The 23,954-nt window shown below is 35.4% G+C and overlaps 1 protein-coding gene across 1 annotated transcript in view; it reads left to right on the top strand.

Moving 5' to 3' along the window:
• The window catches only part of LOC129744087 (protein disks lost), an 819,210-nt gene that overhangs the window by 91,433 nt on the left and 703,823 nt on the right, over nt 1-23,954 (top strand). The gene's annotated exons all lie outside the window — the stretch shown is intronic.

Here is a 23,954-nt window from a genome sequence, read left to right as displayed (position 1 = left end):
TAATATTCTAATTTTCGAGTCATAATGTTTAATTCGAGAGGTAAACACAAGACAATCATCTTTACGGACAGCAGCTTAATAATAATAAATTTGACATTTCTGAGTTAAAAAGTAAACGATCTCCTGTTTGAAAAAAAATACCATAATTTTTTTTAATTAATACCATACCATAATTTCAAAATTAACATTTTTCCATAACTGATCATAATTCATCCAGAAAATTTCGAATTACACTTTTTAAAGCTTGGGTTTGTTGAGATTCCTTTGAAGATTTGCGAAAATCGGGACAAAAATTGAAATAAAATAGTAGAAATATAAAATTTTAGTAACACTGTTCAGAATTTTACGAGCTTTTTATGAGAGTGCGTTTATGTCGGTAGAAGACACTAAGTAAATTCTTAAAAAATGTTAAAATGATTCAACATTGTATGGTACTTCACTTCAAATATACATATTTGTGTTTCGTGTAAAGCATTTAAACAAAATAACAAAATATTGCGATAAAATTGATTATTTTTACTTTTTACTTTTCGATGGTACAATTCAACCTACGTTTTTCCGTTTGAAGAGGGATTAAGAGATTTTGACTGTTTTGAGGGCGATATTCAAATATGCAGTTTGGTTTTGTTTCTGCTAGTTCTTTTTTGAAATTCAAGGGTTTATTTTTGAAATTTTCTATCAACATTTTAGAACTTTTCTAAAATACTTAAATCGAAGGTTTCGAATCAATGATCAACTTTTTCGAGTAAATTAAACTTCTGAGAAAACTGAGGCATCCTTTAGTATGGTAAAATATGAGAATTAAAAGATATTTTGGATTTTTCTTAAATCAACATAGGGTATTTCGGGGGAATATGCACCTGCTAAGGGAAATGACCTAATATGCGGAATACATAAGCTGAACACCCGAATACATTGCAACATGTGCTTCGTATTTCTATCTTCTACTCATATTCTGTCAATAATATTACTTTTTATTGTAAAAACCATGCAAATATTCGATTTTTTACAAACGCCTTTAAAAGCAACCTTTGAAATCATTGGATGTTAAACGCCCCAGTGTAGGCTAATGATGCTCCAAAACATTGGATCAAACCGACTCAAAAACAACACAATATTCACAGTGAAAATAAATAATTTCTCATATTTGGTTCTTTGGAAAAAAGTGGAAAAAATATTTTTTCCCAAGTTTATCTACACATAAAAACAAGTGGTTTGTTAACATTTTTCAATGAAAAAATTAAAAATTTTGAAATTCTTGACTTTATTTTGAACTGTTAGTTTCAACCAAATTTTTCTGCTGGATCTGGTGACAAATTTGGTCAACAGATTCGATTTTCTGTGCACGTTTTTTAATCAATTCCGATCGAAAGTTATAAATATTATGAATCCTTATGATAATTTAGGACTAAGCAAAGAAAACGATCGATATATCATTTCGATAATCGGTCTCTATTCATGGAAAACTGCACTCCAATATTTAGAATAAAACACGGTTGTACTCCATTTACCCGAAAACCATTGCCCAGAATGAAAAATCCCCAGAATTCCAATCGCCAGAAAGAACCATTCCCCAGAATTTTTTTCCCCAGACGAACCATTCCCCAGAAAAATTTTCGCCAGAATGTACCATTTCCCAGAATTTTTTTCACCAGAATGAACCATTTACCAGAAATGTTTTCGCTAGAAGAACTATTTCCCAGAAAATTGAAAACATTTATCCTTACTAGAAATTATTTTAAAAAAAATTTTTTTTTTTACAAAAAAATGGGGTTTCATAGCTTTATTCTTTTGCGGCAAAGCCGCAACCAACGAGGATGAAGGGGCCGAGGCGGCACAAAGCCGCCGAAGCTTCCAAATCCGAGGTGGCCGCCGACCCGCCGTCGGAATCGGCGGCCCCATTACTTTGGTCTAGGTCTGCCGGGGCTTCCTAGGTCTGCGTGAAAGCTAGGGGTGATCCCTTAGCCCCGTCCGCCACGCGACAGCGTGAAGGACAAAACGTCTTTCAAGTTCGAACGCGCAGCGTGAGGAGTCGGATACCAAAACGGTTTTTTAAAGGACCATGGTAAGCATTGAATCAATTAAAGTTCCAGAAACCATAAACAAAGCACAATATTGGTTCTAAAATAAATTTAGTTGGAAAATTTCAAAGTTGTAGTTTCATTTAAAAAAATCATTTTGAAAAAATGAATTTCGAATCATATGAAACTTACAAGAATTCATTAGAAAAAAAAAAAACAAATAAAAATACAAGAGGAAAAAATCTGGGATTTGTGCCATTCTGGGAAATGTTCCATTCTGGGGAAAAAAATTCTAGGAAATGGTCCATTCTGGGAAAAAAATTTCTGGTAAATGGTGCATTCTGGGGAATTTTTTTCTGGGAAATGGTTCATTCTGGGGTTTGATTTCGGGTATTTGTCATTCTGGGAAAAATTCATTCTGGGCAATGGTTTTCGGGTAAATGGGATACAATCTAAAACACGTGGTTTTTTTTACATTTTACCGAACAGCACCTTGAGAGGAGGGCGATTTGTCCATAAAATCATGGGGGCATTTTTATCGTAAAAGAATCCACTAAAAACTTTGCAAATCTCCAAAATTTTTCAATATATAGTCGCTGGCGTTTTACCCCGCAAGGGCATTATGGGCAGAAGTACCATAAATTAAATATTTTTCCAAAGCATAAGTCGAAAAATTCGCAGTCTCCAACAAAGTTGATAATGAAATTTGAATCTTTGGTACCAAATGCTCATAAATGTTCTTCAATGATGTCAAAAATATTTAATTTTTTTCTATTGTATTTTTAACACGTTCGTTGCTAAGCTCATTTTGATAGTTTTACTAGCCGGGCCCAAAGAAATTTTCAGAGGGAGAAAGCAAAGAGGGAGAACTCCCATATTTGAAACGTGTGGCGAAGCTGAGCGGTAAACTCAAGTAAGAGAGCGTCACACGCATTTTGATGTGACGCCCCCCCCCCCAGGAAATATACTCGTCACCCGAATATGGGTGCCGTGGCGACGAACGTGTTAACACTTCATGATTTTTTCTTTGTATTATTTCTTTGGAACTAGGAATTCTAGGTAATGTATTAATCCTCTATCAAATGAAGGATAATAAATAGATTTCAAATCAGTTTTTGTTTTTTAAAGAGGGTTGTCGATTTATTAGTTATCAATGATTGATTTAGCCCAAAACTTAGTAAAACCCAATATCACTAGATTTGATAGGATCTGACAAATGATTCAAATTCAAGACGGCAAAATTAATTTTAAAACAATGGTTTGGCATTTTATAACTAAGCTTATAGTAAAAAAAGGAACACTGTTGAGTCTCTTTGGTTTTAAAAACCTTATTCTTACACTTTTCAAATAGGTTTTTGCATAAATCCTTTTTTACATGTGTTTGCAAAAACTTATAAGATTTTTTTCCCAGATACGAAGGTTGCTTCCAATTAAGCACTACAAAATATGTTATAACTTTATCATTAACCGGAACAGTTATTTGTTCATAATTTAAGGCCAAGAAACTTACTCAAAATAAAAATATATGTTGAACAATTAACTGTAGCTTTTTCACTGTAATCCAATCCACATTTTTCTGCATAACAAAGCTAACCTGAAACTAAATGAACTATAAAAACGCTGAGATTTTTTTTTTCTATGCAAAAATATTTTATTTTGCAAATAAATAGATCTGTGTAAATTATGTTCAAAATCACTTTTTTTAAAACTATAAATATATGCAATGGAGGATAAAGATTTTTTTTATTCAAAACATTTCTGGCTGCTACAAAATAACATTGCTTCTTTGTAAATTTCTTTCGAAATTTTCAATTTCAATTTCAAATCAAAATTTGATCTTAGACTTAGAACTCGTAGGTTCTAAAGTTGGTTTTTTTTAATAGTATAGCTAGTTTAATTCAAGTTTTAATCCATTTAAACTGCAATATTATAAATTACAATTTTACTACGCTATGAAAATCAAAAATATTTTTTTCTTATTCTTATTGATTTACGATAATAAATTAAGATATCATAATTTTGAATTCTTTATGCATTTCGTTTAAATATTCATTTCAAAATTAAAATACTTAATTTCAAATAAAAAATACAATGGGTAAATCTGAATTGAATAAATGTTTTTAATTTTTCTCCATCTCAAACTTTGATATGCTGTTCAAAAATCCCTCAAACTTTTTAATCAAGACGATGCAACTCGTTGTTCATATTTTTTTTTTTTTTTTAACTATTATGCCAGAATTCCATATTCTGCATTCAGAACTTAGAAGCGATTCAAAAACAATGTTTGGTGAATGGTTTCTTATTAGTAATTTATTACAACAAGTTGCAAAACTTGATTTCTTTAGTACGAGTTGTAAATTTATCGAATGGGGCTTGCCGAGTTGAATAATCACGTCGAGTGCTGAAAAAGTCGAATTTTTTCACGAGTGGCATACACAATTTATGCTAATTCGAGAAGTTCATTTGAAAATCAATTAATTGACTTACAAGAATTGCATCTTTACACAAATAACTACATGTTAATGACCATGCAAACAGTAGGTATCGATAATTATCGCTTTTTTGATACAGTTTTCAGAGTCTGAAAGTTAACTATGCCAAAACTCAATTGTACAAAAAACAATTATAACAACGATTCAATAATAAATTTTTTTTTTCCAATTATTGGCCTTTTCAATATAAAAAATCTTGACTGAAGACTAAATTAAATATTTTTAAAACTTGGCTGAAAACAGAAGACAAGTTTTTCGGAAAACGGTTGGGGTCAACTGAGGTTATCATGAACAAAGATTATTCTTTTTTGTCTTATCTGTTTATGGTTACCCAGATGAATTTAGGGTGATAATGAACACTGTTAGGATTCTTGTTACGTAACAATGTTTAGTGTTGGCAATATTTTTAGATAAATCTTAACACTGCGTCTAGATAGGATTAATGGTTTTTCAAAATTTACCCTTAATTCATGGGTAATTTTCAGGTTTACAAAGGAACAGGGAATCATGTCCAACAATCTCATATTTACAAAAATGGAGAAATTATAAACAACCCTCTTTGAATCATTGAGATAAATTTTTAGTAAAAAATTATATTACACTTGAAGATGCATTTATTACTAAATGTAAAACCTCTGGAAACAAGATTTTTACTCAATATACTGTGACGAGAGAGTTATATGATTGAACTTTCTCAGAAAAATCTCGAATATTCTCAGAGGCATGGATTTTGTGAGCTGTAGTAACACACTTGGTATCTGTAACTTATGAAAAAATAATCGAATGTCACATGTCGAATGATTGATTGAAAAGTTCTGACACATCATCATATATATATATATAAAAATGGAGGCGTTTTCTTTGTAACACCATCACGTATGAATGGTCGGTCGGAATGAAGTGAAATTTGGTATCCGAGGGTTTTTTGGGTCAGAGATGGTTTGTATAATACTTTCAACAATCTCACTTTTTATGAAAGGGGGGTCCCCTTAAAAAATCAATTTTAATTGGGACACAAGCCATACAATTTTGTTACGATTTATAAAAATCGATTCTCGAGCACGGTGAAGATATGGACGTGAAATGAAATAAAATATTTATTACAATTTATTTATTCAAGGGTAAAACGAAGTTTATCGGGTCAGCTAGTTTTTAATATTTTTGTAAACATGACTTAAAAACCCATAACGATTTTGTTTAGGATGTTTTTTTATTTATCATTTTTAGAAAATGGATGAAAACCTTAGAATAGAATCGAGTTTTGCTAAGTGTTCAACGATTTTAGTGTTATGAAACAACCAAATCAATGAAATATGTTAAAAATATTGCTATATTCCGACGAAAATGGAGAATAAAAGTCTGGAACACCTTGAAATTTTTGACCGGGAAAACCGGGAAAACCCGGGAATTTCAAAATGAAAATGTTGTGGCCACCCTGCTTAACGACATCCCGGCTGTAGTGACAGCTTGCCAGGTCCGGCCAGAATTTCACTGACTCTTTGTAGGACCGAATGAATGGCAAAACCTTTTTCTGGTGACATTCTTCTTTGTAAACATTTCCATTCATTGTTTCCCCAGTGATGAAAATCTTAGTCTTCTTCCCACAACTACAGATCCCTTGCCAAATTCTCAACTTACGAGCAAATTTATCTGCGAAAACAAACTTGAATCTACCCGCAATATTCCCTTTACGCTTCGCAAGGTACAATTTGTTACCGGGTATTTGTCCAAAATCCATTTTGACGTAAGTTTCGTCGTCCATCAAAATGCATCCGTTGTACTTGGTCAACACTTTCTCGTACAACTTCCTTGCCCTGGTTTTGGCAACCAGGTTTTGTTTCAGCGTCCTGTTGGGATGTTTGCTTGCATGATACGACCGCAAGCCTTCTCGCAAACAAATTCGTCGAGCTGTACTGTGGCTCGTCCTGAACTTTTTCGCCAAATCACGCAAGGAGATTCCAGGATTATGGTGAACTGATCGAATATCCTTTGCTCGCAGCTTCCGGTCTTATGTTCCACTTTTACGCCTGGTTTGTTTTCCTCGATCCACCGTAAGGGTCTCCCGGTAACGTAGCAGTACCGAATTTACAGTCGTTTTTGGATATTTCAGGAATTTCGCAATTTTTACCCCTGACCACGTCGGTTTCTCTACGTGAGTGTGAAGAATTTTCTCTCGCCTTTCGCGTTCCATCGTCGATAACTTTTGACTGACTGCTTTAATCTTGATGAAAGTTTCACCATTAAGTAAACAAACCATCTGGATCAAAACACTGTCAATAGATTGTGACAACTAAGGGCGCTGCAGTAAATGAAAAGATGCGACCAGATTCTATGTGAAACAGACTTATATTCTCAAGTTATGCCAACAAAATTGTATTAGGGCCCATATGAACTTATTGGAAGAAGAGTGGTGTCCCAAATAATAACAGAACTATTTTTCATGGTCTCTTGCATGTGAAGTTTCGAATGGGAGTCTCTCTATTCCCTTCCTATATCCCCAATAAAATAACGGAGGGGTTTCAAATAAGCATATCACCATTTCTCGTATCATATGCTCTCCCATGACAAATTTGTTTCCATTTGCTTGATAATTTCTCAAGATATGCAAAAAATTGTAAATAAATCCCTTTCCTTTCTCTCCACTGGAAGGAGGGAGTGGTACCAAATATCGATAGAAACCTTTTTTTTTTAAATACTTTTCCATGCCCAATTTGGTTCCATTTGCTCGAATTGATATTGAATAAAATTTTTATGGGAGCCTCCTCACCCCAGCTAACATGAAATCGTAATAGAAATGAAAATCCAAATCGGCTATTATCACATTTTCAATAACCGTCGTAAACACATTGGTAATACCACTCAAAATTCTGAAAAGCCAATATGAGCCAATATGTTTCAATAAATGGAGTTAAGAGTATAAACCAATCATTGATAGTAGGAATACCACAGGGCAGTAACCTTGGACCGCTTCTATTCCTGGTTAATGTGGATGATTTACTGATTCGATCGTTGAAAGCATGTGCTAAGACTTGATAGTACTACGCGAATATCTTAATGAGAATCTATTCTCATTGTCATTCAAGATTGTTTTTTCTGTTATCTACTTCAAAACTTGATTGTGTTTCTTTCTAAATGGATTTTGATTTTTGAATTGTTTTTGACAACAGCCTTTTATGCTTCTTATTTGCCAATTTGGGAATAAATGTCCACCCAAGCAACCAAAAGCCCCATTAAACAGGTACAAAAACGCTCACTCAGTCCCATCATTGATACGAAATCCGTTTATGCAGCTCAAAATTTAAGTTCTTATTGATACTTTCAAGTTTCAAAATAAGTCTCAATGAACTTCTATTCAGCTTCCAGGGCCTTTTTATTCATCTTCAAAAAAATCGTAAAATGAGCTAACAATCTCTCTCTATTTCAACTGCACCCTTGGCATCGGTTCATAACGCCTTCTCTTGTTTATGTTCTATGTTCTGTACATGGTGCCGCCACGATGCCACTCGACAAATTGCTCAATTGCTTCTTTCCCACATTTCCTACATATATCGCATCAGAATGATCACTAAATTACCAAATTACTTATCGAAAAAAACTTGCCCGGCTTGGGGATCGAACCCCGACCTTCGTGGTGAGAAACGAACACGCTATCACAAGGCCACGCCTAGATGTTGTTCTAACTGAAACTAAAACTTGAAGTGGTGATTTGATTTTGAAAACACCTCGATGCACTTTTTGTGACTTACCAAATCCCGTTCTGATCACTTTTGTGCCCTTTATGTGACTTAAGTCCCGTACAACGTACATATTAATCACTTTTGCAACCTTCAAGTTTATTAATGAGTACATAAAGTTCACTAAAGGGAATTGGGCAGTTGATTCTCTTAGTCAGCCAATATGGGCCAGCTTGGGTAATTCATCGGGTGGCTCCAACAATTTTTATCTTTAAACTTTGTGTAAAAAAATACGTTTTTTTATTTAACTTTACGTCGTTATTTATCCAAAAAACATCAAATTTCAAATTTCTTAAGAATAAATGATGAAATTAAGGACAAATTAGAATTTTAATAAAATATTAAAATTGAATAAAAACTGAATCTGAAATAAGATGCAGTGTTGATTTCCGTGTTGATAATTTCGAAGTCTTTTTTAGCATTTTATTGTATTTTCTTGAATATCTTTAATCGGTGATAAAAGATGAAAATCATTTAAAAGAACATTTTCAATTTATCTGTTTTAAAGAACATCAAATAGGTTTTACTCATATATTTATATCAACTTACTTAACTAAAATAAATTTATTTCTTAATTATATTGTTAAAAAAAAATACAATAAACAATTTCTGCTACCAGAGGTGAACCAGCCTGTGGCTGAAAACCTCGTAAATAAAGACAAAAAAAAATTCTGCTACGACCTTTCATCAGTCGTTATTCAATTTGAAAGAAAAATTAGGCTTTAAAAAGAAGAAATTTAACCATTTTCTGGTTTTTGTAACTTTGCTTTTTCATAACTTTTCGCATATAATTTAAGTTCTCATAAGTAAATATATGTAAATTTTTGCTATCGAAACTATTTTCAGAAGAAAGAAAATCGATCCTAGAATAGTTATTGCCTGAGCGCCACCTGTTCTCTCCTTGAATCTTCCATGGATGTATGTATATGGCTAACTCTTCCGCACACTGAGCATTTCAAAAAGTTTATCTCGATTTCAACAAAAAAGTAAAAGTTAAAAAAAAAAAATAAGAAAAATACCTTAATAGGGGAACTGATGAATAATAAAGCTGTTCATAAACCTGTTTGCAATTTAATGTATGTTATTGTTTATTGTCCTGAAATAGTTTAGATAAAATGGAATGAAATGTTCTAATTAGCTCAACTATAATATCCTATATTAACGCATAAAAGGAATGAAGTTATATAAGGAAATTGATTTTTTCAGTATTCAAAGTGAAAAAATGATGGTATTGTTTAAGCTTATTGTTTAAAAAAAAAAAGATTCCACACTAAACAGACTTCCATTCCAAGAGTTACTGAGAAAAATGTTAAATTTCATGATAAACATAAAAAACATGCCTCAAAAAAAGTTGAATAACTTCTTCATTAGCAAGTATTAGCACCACTTTTTGTTTGTTTTTTTTTTTTCAAAAGTTGAAACTTAGTTTTTTATTTTAATATCTAACTCGACGCGGATTTTTTTTTTGAAAAACTATACTTCAAGATGTTTGAAATTGGTGAAAATTTGTTGTTTTTTATGACAAACTATTCTTGCTATAACAAGGACACTATATTTTGCAAACTTAATATGTTCAAAGTTAATAAAAATTGATGATATTCATTAAATTTGATGTATTTGGTTAACGTTCATCTTGAACAGATTATTTTCTACAGAGCATATAAGATCTCTCTCATTATTTCCTCATTTTTCATAAATTATTTACCCTAACTTCCCCTACTAAGTAAGTTCCTCAAAAACTCAAATTTTTCAAAATCTTTGATAGATTTGAGATGGTAATCTCGTTTCCAAAAATATAAGTATGAAAAATTTAATCCGAGAAATAAAAAATGAGGTTTTGTCACAACTTTTAAAGGTTCTGCCTCACAGTGCGCTGGAGGCGAGCCAATTTTATGACATGTTTGTCAACACTTTTTTTAAATACCTTTTGGATCAAGAAGTTTCCCGTAACTACGCTAAATTTATTTCTTGAACTGATTACTTTACTTGTAAAATATCTTGTTTGAATCTTGTTGCATGTTTAAAGATTTCTAGTATGTATTTTTACGAGATTTTTTTGTCTGTTATCCTCTTTTAAACTCAACGCCTTCATGATTGTCTTACAATTTTTAATAGATTTTGAATATTTTCGAATTCTTTTTGCCAACAGCCTTTTAGGCTTCTTATTTGCCAATTTTGGCATAAATGTCCATGTACCTACGTGAACTTTTTTCCGTTCGTTGCCAACTTAACCGTTAGGTGAGCTGAGCTAAGCTGATCACAATTGAAACATTCAAATTCATTCACATTCGCCATTCAACGGTAGTAAGGTGAGCAAATGCATTATCATCCGGGAGACTGAGACTGACTGACTCACGTTGGCCGTCCTTGTGAACATTCACGTTCCTACATACGTACTTGGGACGTCGAGGAATCATCCCCAAATACCTAACAACACTGTTTCGCGAATCGTTTTCGCGCACTTTATAATAAATATTCCAACTAAATGGGACCAGAAACACACGCGGATGGCAACGATTCACTACACTGTCGTTTTAAAGTTTTGGGATTTTTTTTGTTGGAAATTTGTTGACCCAGTTGACAGATTGAATTTGAAACAAGAATAATTGAGGTTAGAATATTTTATGTAAAACATTTTTCAACGACAATCGGGACGTGACAGTTGGAATTCGACCGGCAGTGTCGGCCGAAAGACTGTTTTTTCATTCATTTGGTTCGGAATTAATGTGAGATCATTTTGTTCCAAAACGGTCAGCAATTTCCTTCTGAACTGAACTGAACTGAACAGAAACTGAATGAATTGCAAGGAAGTAGCGGAATGTGTAAAACGGTTGCGCCGCACTTCAGTAAGTGAGAATGACACTTAGAGTGGAAGTTAAGGCGAGGGTAGGCTGTATCGTAAATGGTTGTAATGATACACTTTACTTTATTCGCGAGAGTTTGCGTCTGAGCCCGATCGCTGAGCGCGTTCTATGAATATCGACAATATAAAATGCGGTAAGCGACGAGACGGTTTTATTTTTTCATGGTCACTGGAGACATTTTCCAGATCGATTAAGATTATGGTTATGGTTTTATGAAGTCATGAGGAAGTTACTTAGTTTCAGTTACTCGTCGTTGGGCAGTTAGTTGCTAATCCGGGATTACCAGTCAGTATCTGTTATTTTATCTGACTACTGACATAAAGTTGCTACTTGTAACAGGAAACATTGGTTCAACACCACAGATAAAAAAAATCTTGCCCGTAAATCCTCTATCGGATACTGTAATTCGGTTCTGTTCCTTCGTCAATCTTTCATCCTTTTGTTTACGGCAATCAATTTCATTTTTCACCGCATTCACAAAATCCAATATCGGCCATCGTTTGGCAATCAAACTGTCAGTTGCCGTGGCCGTAGTAAAATTTATTTCTTGATCCTCTTCTGTTTATTTCGAAGCCCCAATTTCGCGCCACTACTGCTGCACCCCGTTTTCTGTGTTTGTGTTCGAGAATCACAACGAAAATCCTTTCTGTGTCCCTAACCGCGGTTTATAGTGCTGAAACCAACCTCCCTCTTCCCTGTTTTTTTTCTCCTGCCGAATTGGGTAAGTTGCAATTTGCAAGTAATCCATTCGAAGCCGACGATAAGGAAAAGGACGAAAAATCGAACCATAAATTAGGATTAACACTTCAGCATGTGGCTGGTTCGTTTTTCTTTTTTTTTTCGTACCACAGTTTACTGCTTTTTTCTCAATTTATTCATTTTGTGTTTGACGACTTATCGGAAAACGGTCAATCACACCGACGACAACAACGGGAGGGATGCTTCGCTGGAGGTCCGCGCCCGATGACTCATTGACTGAACCGAGAGAACTTTTGACTTCAAGCGATCTGATTCCAATAAATCTTGCACTGATTGAAAACTGATTGATGCGGACATCGGTTCCAGATTTTCGCTCTGTAATTGATTGAATTTTAGGGATCATTTTGCTCTGATGGACGTTCCATTACAGTTCTGATTTGAACATTGTCAAACCTATGGAATTTAAAAATATTGTTGTCAAAATTTTTTACGGCTCATCTCATTCCTACTACTTTTAGATGGTTAAAATGGAGTGATAGGGAAAAAATTGTGTGAATTGATCTGATTCAATTACAAAAGGGAACGGGTGCCTGTGCTTTATAACTTATTTAATTCCTCAGATTTCGTCTATCACAAGGTTGCCAGAATTTCTTCTACCCGTATCCGGCCGGAAAAACCGTGCTATTTTTATCTAAAAACCTGGCAAAATCAACCGTCGACCGATATCCTGGCAAAATCCGGGCAAATTTGGTCAAAACTTAAAAAAATACGCATCAAAAATCAGGGAAAAAAAGTTGAACAAAAAATCAAAATCTATCGAGAGTTTTTAAAAAAAAACCTTTCATGTTTACTTTTATGGAACTTGCTCAGAAAATTTCGTTTTGGTCGCATAAATAAAAAAAAATTATAGCACAATTTTATTTTTTAAGTGTGATTAGGGAATGAATATGAAAATAAACGCGGGAAAAAATCCGGGCTTTTCCAATGAAATTCGGACAACCGGGCCGGACCGGACTTTTTCCAAATTTTATATTGAATATCTGGGAAAACCCAGGTAACACCGGGCAATCTGGCAACCTTAGTCTATCACCACTAGTTTTGAGTAGAATCGATCTTTGATAACTGTTAAACTAATAAACCAACATAAAAACAAAACTTTAAGTTTTGAATCTATTTATTTACCTTCATTCAATCAAGGATTCAGATCGTGTTAAGATATTTCAGTTTTAAAAAATCATCGCTTTAAAAAAATCTTTTTTTTTTTTCAAAATTTTCTTAACTAAGATTACCAGGGTGGCCAGCGAACGGGAAAATCGGGAGTTTTAAATCATAACTGGGAAAATTATTTATGGATTAAATCTTAAAATACATTCATTTCTTCATGACGGAACTTCCTCTAAGAAACTTTACAATCTATAGTCGTTCATTTCAGGATTGTTAACCATTTGGGAGCAGCAGGAAAATGTCGGGACTTTATATTAATGAGTAAAATGCCGGAAAAAGTCGGGCATATTTGAAATATTTAGATTTCTCGACCACAAACCACATACTTAGCTTTTTTCTTAGCTCACGCATATTGTGCACTGCAGTGAATAGAACAAAGTTTTTAAATTAAATAAACCTTTCACAACTGTGAAGTTTTAAATCTGATTGAAGAAATAAGTGAAAGGAATTTGAAAATTTGAATTCAGATGTAAATTCGTATGTTGAAATCTAACAGTTTTCTATTGAATCCACATCTCGAAAACTAATATTTAAGCTTATCTTATAACTGGAGTTATTATACACTAGTCCAGAATTGACGAAGTTCGAGGCTGCATCAGAAGCACGTTATACTGAAACGAAACTTGGTAAAATAAGCAGAAATCAAACAAACACATTTAAACCGGGGGGTTTTTTTTAAGAGTCCGACTTAAATATCGGATTAATTTGATGAAAAAAATTGAATTTTAATAGACCGTTATAAAAGAGATATGAATTGAGTTATTCATCCATGAAGTCTTACCTTGGTCGACATATATTCTGAAAAGCTATTTTTCACAAACATCTAATGATCAATAGTAGTTTTTAAATAGATTGAACAATTAGATTTTTTTTTATGTTATTTTACTTCTTTTCAGGTGTTTTCAATTAAGATAAGGGGATTTTTTTTCATTATCTGACAATTTGCGCCGGGGGTCTTCAGATTTTCCCCAAAATTTAAAATTTGGTTCATTTTTGCGACTTAAAAACACATGTGTTTTTTTCAGATTTCTAACATTTTTATTTTTTTAGTTAGCTTCGGTTAGATTTTTTTGTCAATGAAAAATAACCGTTTTTCAAAGCTACATAACTCTGTTATTTTTCAACGGAAATTATAAAATAGCACATCAAAATGCATTGAAACTTTATCAGCTTTCCAAATAAAATAGTTGAAAAAAATAAATAAAGACCTTCAACATGAAAAGTTGTAAATAAACTTTAAATGGCGTCTAAAAGTACCGTCTGCACCACCGAATATTTTGCAAAAAATACCATTGAATAGCTCAATTTATGATGCAACTTTAATATGAAGACACCAAAGTGGGCCATTAACTCCTTGTAGAGTTATGAAAGAAATAATGACGATAAATTCTTTTTTTTTGCGACGAAAACAAACAATGGTTGAACAATTGCACTCACATATGGAGGTAGCGCGCACTTCTAACAACATGGAAACAAAAGAACTTACCAAAGCAGGTAAAAAACAATACTTTTTCGTGCTTTGTAGAGTGTTTGCAGCATAACTGACTTTAAATTTTAACAAAAATGCTTAGTATCGTATTGTTAATGTGATATAACAAATAATGGGAATGTTGCTTTTACAACGTGGTTATATGCTATATAACTTATTAACTTTCGATCAACGATCATTGTGAAGCATAATCAATGCCAATAGTAGAAGGTTCAGTCCCTGTGTTTGGGATCACAAAAATGTGATTAAAAAATGAAATATAGACGTGCTTTACATAGTTTTTATATCGGGAGCTTAGCACTGGACATCAAAATCCTTTCCCATTGATCAAAAACAAAGAGTGTGGCACAAATGTATAAATAATCGAAGAGCTCAGTATTGCCAGCCCAGGCTGTAAAAAGCATCATTCCCATTGTAGGTAATATGACATTGAAAATATGATACTTTTACCGTATTCTTTTTCTCCATTCGCCCAATTTTGAGGTTTACGAAACATAATTCGTCGTCAGTGTTTTGCTACCTCGATCGCTCACAAATGAATCTTCAGTGTTCCACCGTCCATTTTAAATCAAATCTGGAGAATTACGGATGCAAAACTGAGCGCATAAACTTCTAAAAATGACAGCAAAATTTGCAAAACTTGTTGTGACCTGGTGCAAAACTGGGTATAACATACGTTATTAGTTTTTTGGATATAATATGAAGTCAGTTTAGCTGCAACACTTTACCACCCCTACTTTCATAACAGTGGCTGGTAAACGGTGGATAATGTGCAACACGAGACCCCATAGTGGTCATATCACCTCTTATTCACAACTCCTATCTCTACCTCCCCGCGGTGCCGGTTGGGGTGCGAGTAACCTAGGCGGAGATCGGGTACCCAACTCCGGTGGATGCTTTGGTCGCATGCAGACTGAGAAGGTGGCCGCACGCGTCTGTTCCCCAGGTCAGGGGCGGCGTGCAACAACAACCGAGCGTCTGTTCTCCAGGTCAGGGGCGGCTCAAACAGCGTCTGTCTTGCAGCAAGCGGCTGAATTTATGAAATGCGGCTCCCGCCAGCTAAGTCCAAGATGGCAGCCCCATCGCGGGATAGGGACTTTAGGCTAACAACCTACTGCTCCCGATTCATAAACTTGTTACGGAATCCGAAAGAAATGACCGATCTGGAACTTTGGCGACGACTTTTAGCATGAAAACACGAACACGAATTGGAACTTGGAATGTTTTAACCCTTGCTCAACTTGCTAGAGAAGCTAGCCGCCTCAAGCTTGAAATTCTGGGACTGAGCGAAGTCCGTTGGCCTAACACTGGAGAACACAAGACACAGTCCGGGCAAGTCCTGCTTTACTCTGGCATACGAGGAGAACATGCTACTCGGGAACGAGGAGTTGGTTTCCTGTTAAGCCCGCAGGCCCATGCGGCCCTCATAAGATGGGAACCGATAAACGAAAGAATAATCGTAGCCAGATTCAGAACACGGGTTAGAAACATTACAATGGTCCAGTGTTATGCGCCAACTGACGTTGCCAATTTGCAGGAGAAAGAGCAGTTTTACAGTCAACTGAACAGCGTGGTAGAGAGAATTCCGAAGGGTGACATTCAAATCCATTTGGGCGACTTCAACGCAAAGATTGGCTCCGACAATCAAGACCTTGAGCGCATCATGGGGCGCCATGGCCTAGGACAGATGAGCGAAAACGGAGAGCTGTTTGTAGAATTTTGTGGCAATAACAACATGATGATCGGTGGATCGCTCTTCCCCCATCGACCAGCACATAAGGTCACTTGGGTATCCCGAGATGGCCGAACAGAAAATCAAATTGACCACATCTGCATCAGCCGAAAATGGAGAAGGAGCCTTCTTGATGTCCGCAACAAACGAAGCGCAGACATTGCATCTGACCATCACCTCGTCCTTGGCGAGATACGACTGAGAGTTGCGCGTGTCCAACGGCGCGAGGGAAAGTCGGGTGTCGATACGACGTCCGCTGGTTGGAGAATCCAGAGGTGAAAAGGGCATACGTTGATCAGCTAGAATCCCGAGCCTCGGGGCTGCCGACAGACGGAACAGTCGAAGAACAGTGCTGTGGAATCAAGAATGCCATTATCACGATGAGCCATGGTACTCTCGGTAAAGTTTGTGGAAGAAGAAGTGAATGGATGTCGGATGAAACTTGGAGGATGGTCGATGATCGGAGAAAGGCGAAAGTCGGAATTGAGCAGGCATGTACCGGGTCAGCCAAAGCAGCCGCCCGCTTACGATATGCGGAGCTGGAAAAGGCAGTTAAACGAGCTTGTAGACGAGACAAGAGAGCCTGGACAAACTCCCTAGCCGAAGAGGGGGAAAGAGCCGCCGCCAATTGAGATATCCGATTACTTTATGACATTTCTCGCCGCCTCAGTGGTGTAAGGACTAATGCAAGAATGCCGCTGAAAGATCGAGCACGTCAGTTATTGACCGATCGAACAGATCAGCTCAAACGATGGACTGAGCACTTCGAACAACTCTTCCGAGTCACGAATAGCGATGGCCAACAGAACCCGCAGCTTGATGCGCCAACAGTAAGTCGCATAAATGGCGTCAACTCGGAAGCGCCCTCGCTGGCTGAAATAGAAGCGGCAATCAAAAACATGAAATCCAACAAAGCGCCTGGGATCGATTGCATACCTGCTGAAATGCTGAAAGCCGACCCTGCCCTGTCAGCACAAATGTTGCACCGTCTTTTCGCTGACATCTGGGATACTGCAACATTCCCGGCCGACTGGATGCAGGGTATCCTCGTTAAGGTCCCGAAGAAAGGAGACCTGACAGAGTGCGGTAACTGGCGAGGCATAACGTTGATCTGTACAACCCTCAAAGTACTCTGCAAAGTGATTCTGAACAGGATCCAGGAGAAAATAGACGCTACACTCCGACGGCAACAAGCTGGATTCCGATCCGGACGATCATGTGTGGACCACATCACAACGCTACGAATCATACTGGAACAAATCAACGAATTCCAGGACTCTCTTCTGCTGGTGTTCGTTGATTTCGAAAAAGCATTCGACCGACTTAACTATGAAAACATCTGGGCGGCTCTAAGGCGACGAGGGGTCCCAGAGAAACTAGTCCATCTCATCGAAGCACAATACGAGGCATTTTCGTGCAAGGTCTTGCACGACGGTGTCTTGTCCGAACCAATCCCGGTAACTGCTGGAGTGAGACAAGGATGTATTTCATCAGCTCTACTTTTTCTAATCGTAATGGATGAGATTCTGACTGGATCGATCGACTGTGCACCGAACCGAGGATTGCCGTGGAATCCTTCAACGATGGAGCATCTGAACGACCTTGACTTGGCTGACGATATTGTTTTGCTCGCCCAAACGCAACCGGATATGCAGAGCAAACTCGACGACCTCACCGAAAGTTCCAAGGCAGCAGGTCTCAAAGTCAATGTCGGAAAGACCAAGTCAATGGAGATCAACACAGGAAATCCCTCCAGTTTCATGGTAGCTGGGCAACAAGTTGAGAAAGTGGAGTGCTTCCAGTATCTTGGTAGCCAGATAACGCCTGATGGTGGTAAAAAGAGATTTCTTGTCATTATTTCTTTCTAACTCTTCAAGGAGTTGATGGCCCACTTTGGTGTCTTCAGATGAAAGTTGCATCATAAATTGAGCTATTCAATGGTATTTTTTGCAAAATATTTGGTGGTGCAGACGGTACTTTTAGACGCCATTTAAAGTTTATTTACAACTTTTCATGTTGAAGGTCTTTATTTATTTTTTTCAACTATTTTATTTGGAAAGCTGATAAAGTTTCAATGCATTTTGATGTGCTATTTTATAATTACCGTTGAAAATTAACAGAGTTATGTAGCTTTGAAAAATGATTATTTTTTATTGACAAAAAAAATCTAACCAAAGCTAACTAAAAAAATAAAAATGTTAGAAATCTGAAAAAAACACATGTGTTTTTAAGTCGCAAAAATGAACCAAATTTTAAATTTTGGGGAAAATCTGAAGACCCCCGGCGCAAACCCGTCAGATAATAAAAAAAAATCCCCATTACATAACCTTAAAAATCAAAAATAAACATAACCATACTTGAAACGTTCATTTGATTGATAAAACATTGAAAAAAATCTAATATTTTTGTTTGTATCTTATGTTCTAAAACACTAAAAATTGTCGAAAACTATTTATCAAAACGTAAGTTCAAAAATCAAAATCAAATATCTGTCAAACTACATGACCTCGAAGAACTTATTTTATTAGGTTTCGAAAATATTTTCTTTTAATACTAGTTGACCCGGTAAACTTCGTTTTACCTTCTAATGTATAAATGTTAAATTTCATTTACACGTCCTGATGAATACGACCCTGAGAAAAGTAAGCCCATTTTTGAAGCCTAATAACTTTTTTTATTTTTAATCAAATCGATTTGCAGTCTTCGGATAAAATATTTGTCAGAAACCCGAAAACCCGTTTTCAAAAGAAATCGGCCGAAGGAAACTTAAGTTTTTGATGAAAATCTGGTTTTTCATGTTTCTCCCGAACAAAATGTCTCAAAATCCCAAATCTACAAACTACAGGCTCGTTGAGCGACCTCTTCCCGTGATCCGATCTTGCCCAAATTTGGTATGAGATCTTGCACTAGGCCTAGGATTAGTTTTAGCCTGCAGCACACAACTTTTTCCAAAGTCTGGTCATTTAGGGCACTCTTTTTAATATTCAATATGAGAACCGACATAAAATATCAGATTGCTTATCATTCATGAATAAGGTTCATCTGAATCTGTTTTAAGAACTTTAGAAGAAAAATATCAGAATATCAGTCAGTAGATTTCAATAGAAAAATTTAGAATTTCAACTTGAAATTTTAAAAGTATTATATGGCATCATATCAAAACTATGATTTATCCATGCAAATAATTAAAAATATAGCAGGTATGAAAGACTGAAAAGAAAGTGACAATTTTCGGTTAAGGTTCGGACAACTGTATTTATTTTCTCACCGTATTACGATCACCGTAATTCAAGTAACCTTTTAGTTTCAAGATTAATCTAAAAAGAATTAAGTCCTCTCACACTTTTACATTCAACTGGTATAAACATATCTTCAGTTTTGATAAAAAAACCTGATGGACATATTTATTTGCGCATTTTTAAACGAGGTAAAGGATGACATATCAATTGGGAAAACCGGGAAAAAACCCGAAAATTGAAAATGGAAACTCGCTGGTCACTCTGAAGTTCCATAATTTTTCTTTTTAATATCTTTATCAACCTATAAATTGTTTTTCTTGTTTCGCTTGAATGTTCATAGGTACTACTGGTCCTGAAACATTTTACCCTAGAGCTCGAGTCTTAATGCCAGTGACGGGAAAGCAATCATATAATCTTTGGCGCAATGTACATTTCCGCGCATTTTCAGCACATGTGTTTAGCTCCGATGGGCATTGAAGTTTTGCAATCTCTCCTTTTAGGTGTAGTAGCCCCTACCCTTCTTGTTCCAAAATTTGCCTATTCTGATGTTCCTAATTTTTCTTAAATCGTTCGGGTTGAAGAGCATGGGTGGCAAGAATTCGAAGATATGATAATGGTGGTGCATAAATACGAGGCATAAGTTCAATATTAGGTAGACCGAGACACCCTTAAAAATGTTATTTTCCGTAAATAAAAGCTTGAAACAACTATTAGAGCTTTCAAAATAGTCGAAAAAGAATATGGTAAAGAGATCCCATTAAAATTTATATTAATGCTTTACAATTTAAACCTTCTCATATAAAATCGAAAATCCATGACATAAATTGATCTAGATTAGGCAAACGTTTTTTTTTTAAATAATTTTTGTTTTTTTATTTGCATTTTTGATTTACCGTTTAAATGCTTATTTCTTGATGCTGATAAAAACATCGATTGACCTCTATGATGAAAGAACACACCTTGTGGATAACTCGATGATGACCTAAAACATTCCAACTCTTCTATCCTAACATCCAAATCACAACTTTCTCCATCGTTCTCATCAAACACTTCTAAGCAGTGCACCTCTCTAAGCATACTTTTCAATACCAAGGTCAGCAACATAGCGCTTCACAGTAATTGAAACCTGATTATGTAAGAAAAACATCCGAATGAAGCATTATGTTGCTTTGCTATTACCTAGCTAGCATAGTTGTTGTCTCCATTTCCCGCATTTTTTTCACCTCCTCCTAGCTCCCCTTTCATCAAAAACCGGTTTTAATGCTACTCTCACCCACCAGAAGACTTAGACTTCGACGATGACGACGACGATAATGATGATGATTGTTGTTCCTAGCTTCTCTTGCGAGTGAGAGATAGAAAGAGCGGAGGAGGTCTTACAAATAACAAGTTCGTTTTCCACATTTCCCCGTACCTACTTTTATTTATTATTGTCGGCAGCAGCAGCAATTTTCTGTATGTAAAATGAGCACTCTATGGGTTCTCGTTACCGGGCCTTTCTCTTTTTCAGCTGTTTTAAAAACAGTACTAGCCGGACGGTTAAATCAACTTGTTTCTCTATTTAGTTGGGAATTTCAGATCCATCAACTATCTACACAACACTGTATAAAATTACTGGAGCCCTTGAAAATGATTGAAAGGTCTTCAGACGTGCGCTTAGCTTTTTTTCTCCTTCTTCAGTTTCCGATGCTCTAGAAAAACGATCGCTTCTACGATGTGGAAGAGGCTCATCATTCGTAGAACTCCCGGAGTTACATCATTTGACTTTCCTCTGATTCAAGGTTGCGTTCCGTTCAACGCTCATCGAATCAGAATGAATTGAAGTGGAATTTTGTTTACCAATTAAATAATTTTTAGAATTATGAATTTATCATAAGTTTACGATCCGGATTTTTTTAAACCCTGGAACCCTGGATTATTGGATACAAAAGTGGCTTTTTGGCTTCATATCAATTCAGGCTTCATATTCAAATCAAAATAGGTCGACAGGCTTGAAAATAAGAAATTTTAATTTTCGGGTAACCTATCATTATGGATGGTATTTTGTCCTAGTAAGAAGATTTTTTTTAAATAATCAGTTTAGCCGATTTAAGCTTAACAGGCTGAATAAACGTGGACAACCATTAACATTTATAACCCAGTACTTTTCAATCAATAAAGTTGTTCCAATATGAGAAGGAAAATTTGGAAAATATATGTAGCTATATCCGAACTTTTTGTAATATTTTCATATTCTTTCAACACCTGCTCACATGTTTTTTTTTCACTTCACTATAACAGCACTCGTATCCGTGATCTATTTTTGGGTCTAATTTATACACAAACTGGACCAGCGAAATTAGATCCAATCCAGTGAAAAAACTGGCAACACCACTCGTTTTCCATTAACTGTCAAACGGTTAAGTACTGCGTCAAATTGGGTCCAAATCTCGTTAGTTTTGGACCAATCCTTATAGGCACAATTTTCCCGTTTGTTTGGATAACGTGCCGCTTTAAGCCTACCCCTTTTCTGATAGGTCTAAACCGACAAAATTCTCAAAAAATAACAAAATTAACAAGAATGACAAATTTGACGAAATTGACTAAATTTGACAAAAGAAAAAAACAGGAAAAATTACCAACCCGTCAAAAATGTCAAAATTCTTATGTTGGACAAATTGACAAAAATTTCAAAAACGAATAAAATGAAAAAAATTTCAAATTTGACAAACATTGACCAAATTGACAAACTAAACAAAAATGACTAAATTGACAAAACGGGTAAATTTGACAAAAAAATACAAAATTTGTTAAAAAACGACAAAATTTACACATTTAACAAAAATGACAAAAATGACAAAAATTTCAAAAATTGTCAAAATAACAAACATGACAAATAATACACACAGTTGCGTTAAAATAAGAATAACATTGCGTGAAGCAGTGCACTCGCATCCAACTTTGATCAGCTATCATTTTTTCATGAAATTTTAACAAAATCTAGTTCAACTATTCATCTAATACTCTACAAAATTTTAAAACTACATCATGACTGGAAAAAAGATACAGCTATTCACGTAAAATCGTGAAAAATCAAAAATGCCAAAAATTGGCTAAAATAAGAAAACTAAAAAAAAAATCAAAAAGTTGACAAATATTGACAAAATTGACGTAATTGTGTTCATATTTTCTTTTTTTTTTCATTGATTTTTGAAAATTAGGTGGTAACTGGTAAAATCTTTGCATTTTTTGGCAAAACTATGAAACGTTACAAAGATTTTGAAAATAAAAGTTTAATTCAATGATCAACTACCCAAAAAAACCGCTAGTAATTTTGACTTCTTTGAAGAAAGTTATGGAAGTTTTTTTGGTCATTTTTTTCCTATTCTGCAAAATACGGGATTTTTTGCGAAATTTCAAAAATATTAACCACATGGAATCTTATACATTTATTCATAAGTCAAATCATTTTTCAGTATTTGAAAAAGTTATTAAATGAGTAAACATCTTCAATATCAAATACTCAAAGGCATTCTTGAATAATGTTGAAAATAATTGTAATACAGGGTCCCCGAGTAAAAAGATAACATTACTTTAAAAAACGATGCACTGATTTTTGATAAAATGATTGTAGCATTTTAATTGTACGGACGGTGGTTAACTGGATAACCCTAATGACAGGGCTGGTAGCGAGTCACTTTTTAGTGACTTGGTCACTTTTTTTGGGTCAGTCACTAAAAAGTCACTTTTTTCATCATTTGGTCACTAAAGTCACTATTTTCCGAAAAATTGTCACTTTTATCACCAAAAGTCACTTTTTTCACCGATAATAAACCAATGAAAGAGTAATTTGAATTGCGCGTGTTAATATTGACGGTAGTAACGGTAAATTACTTGATCAGTCAGTCAGAAATTTTTTTCGCCTCCGGCGGAATTTCGGCATGAATCACCCTTGCAGCGGTGTTTAAACTCGCCTCGGAAAGAATCATTCGGCTGATTTTTTCCGAGTTTAACTTGTTGTGTGCAGATTGATTTTAACTTCGTTCCAATCATGACGTGATTGCACACAAAACAAAGAGAACAGTTCCGAGTTGATGTTTTCCCCTCCTCGCAGGAATAAAATCACACCAATGAAACAACAGAACGAAGCTTACCGTACACGAATGCTCACGAGCGATCGTTGCCCGACGGACCGAGTTAACATTCCTCGCACCCTTCTCTAGCTCGTTTCCCGTTCCCTTGTATCTATCACTTTTAGCCACGCCCCCATGCGTTGTCCGATTGATGTGTTCGGCTGCCGAACGAAAACGATTTTTTCTTCAATTCGCTGAACTGTTCGTTTGCTTCGCTGATGTTTCTCCCCCGATTGCTGTTTACTCCTGCCGAGTTTACCCGAAGCTTACTTCCTGATGCTTTCCGAGTTGAATTTTAGATAGCATCATTGCAGATTGAGTTTAACGAAATAAAATCGTTCTGCAAAG

This window comes from Uranotaenia lowii, chromosome 2, assembly GCF_029784155.1.
Source record: "Uranotaenia lowii strain MFRU-FL chromosome 2, ASM2978415v1, whole genome shotgun sequence".
Lineage (NCBI taxonomy): Eukaryota > Metazoa > Arthropoda > Insecta > Diptera > Culicidae > Uranotaenia > Uranotaenia lowii.
Note: the sequence above shows the minus strand (reverse complement) of the source record. Positions and strands in the feature narration are given on the sequence as shown.